Genomic DNA, 4790 nt, shown 5'->3' with positions numbered 1-4790 from the left:
AATTCTTGGAGTATGGATCATGGTTCTGCCTAGGTAAATTCCCAATGTAGTTGGCTTGCTCCTGACTACCCTCTGCTTCTTCATTCACTCCTTCTTGGGTTGTTGATGAAGCGGAGATTGCTGCCACTTGGTTCCTCTCCATCTTCTTGGTGACGTCAGCCAGCTATTTGGTAATGAGCTTGTTTTGGGCCAACAGAGCATCTACATTGTTTAGCTCCATTACTCCTCTTGTGTTCCCTCTTTCGGAAGCATAGAAGTAGTCGTTCTCTGCTACTATTTCAATGACATCTATAGCCTCCTCAATGGTTTTCTTCTTGTTCAAAGATCCTCTGGATGAATGGTCTACGGCCTTCTTTGACTCATAAGAGAGCCCTTCATAGAAAATGTGCAGCTGCACCCATTCGTTGAACATGTCAGGTGGACACCTCCTTGTTAGGTCTTTAAACCTCTCCCATGCTTCATATAGAGTCTCACCATCTTGTTGCCTGAAGGTTTGGACCTCAGCTCTCAGCCTATTGATTCTTTGAGAAGGGTAAAATCTTGCTAAGAATTTGTTCACCACGTCTTCCCAAGTTGTCAAGCTTTCCCTTGGGAAAGATTCCAGCCACTTGGCTGCCTTATCCCTGAGTGAGAATGGAAATAAAAGCAGTCTATAGGTGTCAGGATGAACACCATTAGACTTCACTGTGTCACATATTCTCAGGAAGGTGGTTAAATGTTGATTTGGGTCCTCTTGGACATTTCCTCCGAACGAACAGTTGTTCTGCACAAGGGTGATGAGCTGTGGCTTCAGTTCAAAATTGTTAGCATGGATGGTTGGCTTTTGAATGCTACTTCCACAGTTTCCTGGGTTTGGATTGATATAAGAGCCTAAAACTCTTCTATCCTCCCCAGTATGATTTGCTCGACCTCTTCCGCCATGGTTGTGAGCCTCTTCTTCATGATGGTTTTCCATGTTTTCTTCCATGTTTAGTTCAAAGTATTCCTCAAAGTGTTCCTCCTCTTCTTCAGCACCAACTACACGTTTGTCTCTTGCCTCCCTCTTAGTCTAAGGAAGGTTCTCTCAGGTTCAGAATCAAAGGAAGTTGAAGCCCCGCTTCTTCTCCCTGTCATACAACCAACAAGTACAAGCAAAGAGAATAGGTGTAGAAAGTATATCTGTAAGAATTTCTGTTAGTGTGAGTGATGCAATATATCAAACAGTTAGTGGGTTAGTGAGATGAAATGTAAATAACAGAAAAAAAATATAGGGGGAAAGGAAGAAATTAACTAAAACATGAAGTAAATAACTTCAAACAGAAATTTAAATCAAACAAAAATAAAATGCTCAATCTAGTTATCCTCCAATCTAATCATTGTTGATGCACAATCAATCCCCGGCAACGGTGCCATAAACTTGATGCACGGAAAACTTGTCTCTCAACAAATTCTCCTTCGGCAAGTGTACCGAATTGTCGTCAAGTAAAACTCACAATAGAGTGAGGTCGAATCCCACAGAGATTAACGGATTAAGCAATCAATAGTTAATTGATTATCCTATTTAGACGATTCAGATTTGGATGATGAGTAAAAAGGGAATGTAAATGGCATAAAAGTAAAGAAAGCAATAAAGTGCAGAAAAGTAAAATGGCAAGAAAAGTAAATGTAAGAACTAAAAATAAAATGAACATTGGGATCAAGAGATATTGCAATCCTCTGGATCAAGTTCATTCTCATCTCTTCCTCAATCAATGCATTCATTGATCTCCTTGGCAATCTTAATTGATCGAATTCCAATTTCTTGGAATTCAATCTCTCAAATCTTGATCAATAGCCAATTCCTTGGTCAATTGCTCATGAGAAGAGATGAAGTATGGTCACTGATTATACCACATGCATTTCCCAAATCAAGTGTTGGAAGGATTATAGTCACATATCCATTCACACCCAATTTGGTCCAGCATGAGAAAGCATTTCTAGCATGATCTCTTCATTCCTCTTTCAAGGTTCAAAAGAGATCCAAGTATGAATAGTTTCTTTCCCAAGATTACTACCCAATTGGATGAAGATCGAAAGCTCTCTAGTAAAATCAAGAGGAAAGAAAGAAGAAGAAGAATAAGAACTACACTTAATCCATTGAATCACAATAGAGCTCTCTAACCCAATGTAAAGAGTTAGTTGATCATTGCTCTACAAAAATAGAAAAGAAAGAAAAAAATGCAGAAAAGTAAAGATGAAGATTGAAACTGAAATTGAAAATTCAACATTTATAAATGAAAATTACAACTAAAAGAAAGAGAAGGAAAAGTGTCTGAGGGGAGGGAGTCCAAAGACCCCTCTTCAATCCCCCTTCCAGAATTTCCCCCCTTTTAACGTTAGAGGCCACGTTAACTACGTTAACGTGGACTCTAACGTGGCCACTTGTGAGCATTGGCCAACGTTAGTGATAATGATAAGTGTCACTAACGTTGGCTCAAATTCCCTTCTTCACATTAGAGTTCACGTTAACTTAGTTAACGTGACTCTTAACGTGGGTAATGATGGCTTCGAGAGCGTCATTGGCAGTCACTTTTCTCATTAACTTTGCAAGTTACCTCCCATTCCTTGCTTCCTTTGGTCCTGAAATCAGGCAATAGAGTGCATCAAAGTTCTAGTCCAAGTCATGGGTAATGCAGAATACAATTTGTCACTAAACTCATGCAAAATCCTCATGAAATCATGTAAAATGCACAATGTATACTTGAATCAAGGTGTAAGTGAATATCTACCCAAAACTAGCTTATTTCCTAAGAAAATGCATGAAACTATCCTAAAAATAGTAAAGAAAAGGTCAGTGAAACTGGCCAAAATGCCCTGGCATCAAGGACACTGCGCGGTTTCCTAACCGCTACTGTGAGCAGATGTTCCCCATCCTGGCAGAGAGGAATTACAACAATGAATACCTTCTCATCTTCCCAGCCTGCATTGCTGAATTTGTTGAGCCGCAAATTGAACGAAGATAATGGAGATTCCTACGGAGACAGCCACGGCAGGTTAATCTCTCATTGGTAGTCGAATTCTACTCCAACCTTCACATGCCAACCATGCAGTCTGTTTATGTCCGTCAGAAGCAAGTCCCCATAACTGAAGAGACCATTCAACAAGCTTTAGATCTTCCCCCTACTCCAGAAGGATTGGACGCATTCCAAGAAACCTCACTCAAGCGCCAGACATACCAATTTGACTGGGATGCCGTTCTCAGAGTTATAGCACAACCTGGCAGCAATTGGATCTACGGATACCATCGATCCCGACCAAAAGGGATATCGGCTTCAGCACTTACCTTGGAGGCTCGAGTATGGGCACGGATTATGTCTCATTATGTCTTTCTGAGCACTCACGAATCCTCCTTCACTGCAAACATGGATGTTTTACTCTGATGTATCCTCACAGACCAGCACCTAAACTTACCAAGACACATCCAGAATGCAATGGGACACGTACGAATTGCGGGCAACCTACCTTTTTCCACCTTGGTTTCAGATCTCGTCTCAGCAGCCGGAGTCTCCTACAAAGCTAGGGACACCAAAGCCATACTCCCACGGGATGATCAGTACGTCCCTAACGGGAAATATATCAGACCGCCAGCAGCCACTACAAGCCAGGCTACAGAACCGGCTGAAGACATTCCTCCTTCAACACCACAAGCACCTACAACAAACCAACTGCTCCATCAGATACTTGAAAGGTTGGATCGGCAGGAACACAAAGCAAAGCTAAGAGAGCGCCGTAGCAAGCGCCGATTTACATACCTCAAGGAGCTACTTATGGGAAACTACAAAGACCCAGACACCTTGGAGTCTACTTCATTTACCAGCACAAGGAGCCATGACGATCCCGATGGTGGAGATGCTGCTACCAGCCCCCCTTTGTTCCTGACAGATGGCACCGAGAACGGTGCAAAGCCTTAAGTGTGGGGAGGTCAGTCAGTACCTGACTTCCGAAGGTAATTTCTTTCCCTTAAACACCAGTAAAATAGGATATTTTAGTTAATTTTTTTTGTAGAATAGGATAGATTGCATAGTAATAATTAGTTGCATGCATGTCCTACTTGATTGAAAATAATAAGTTTCTTCTAAGACCCTACTTTTTGACAAATTTCACTAATTTAAATCAAGACCTTTGTGTAAACTTGTTTGAAGTTGTACTTGAAACATAGTTTAAAGCTAGAACACACAACCTGTGAGAATTTGAGCTTAATTATATGGTTATATTATTTAACCATAATTATTTTATTCTTGTGTGTTTGCTTCTCTATGATTGAAATCTTCATTTTGTTTCACACTATATGTCCAATGTTTAATGTGTTATATGCATGCGTATGATTGAGGCCATTATTTGTTTAGCTCACTTATCCCAAATAAGCCTATCCTTTAAATTACCTTTGTCAGCCACTTTGAGCCTTTTTATCCCATTTGTTCTATATTTTACCACATTACTAGCCTTAAAGCGGAAAAACAATTAAATATCCCAATTGAATCTTTGGTTAGCTCAAGATAAGAATGGTATGTTAATTGAGTATGGGAAAATTGTGGGAACATAGGTTAATAAGGGAATGTGTCATGATAGAATATTGGGAATTTGGGTACCTACTCATGTGAAACTAGAAAAAAATTAAAAATCCATGTGCATTGATAAGTTATGTTTACTTTTACTTTTAGATTAAAAAAAAAAGAGAAAAAAGAGAAAAATCCAAAAATATTCAAGTAATTAAGTAATTAAATAAATAAATAAATAAGGAGACAAAATTACCCCAATGTTAAGTCTAATGA

General features: G+C 39.6%; 1 non-coding gene across 1 annotated transcript; it reads left to right on the top strand.

Moving 5' to 3' along the window:
- The first annotated feature begins 410 nt into the window (after positions 1-410).
- Positions 411-514, top strand: LOC112761641 (small nucleolar RNA R71). The gene has a single exon (XR_003182028.1). It is a non-coding gene; the product is annotated as a small nucleolar RNA R71 (small nucleolar RNA).
- Positions 515-4790: the final 4276 nt, after the last annotated feature.

The sequence above is a fragment of the Arachis hypogaea genome, chromosome 16, assembly GCF_003086295.3.
Source record: "Arachis hypogaea cultivar Tifrunner chromosome 16, arahy.Tifrunner.gnm2.J5K5, whole genome shotgun sequence".
Lineage (NCBI taxonomy): Eukaryota > Viridiplantae > Streptophyta > Magnoliopsida > Fabales > Fabaceae > Arachis > Arachis hypogaea.
This window is presented reverse-complemented; position numbering and strand designations above follow the sequence as displayed.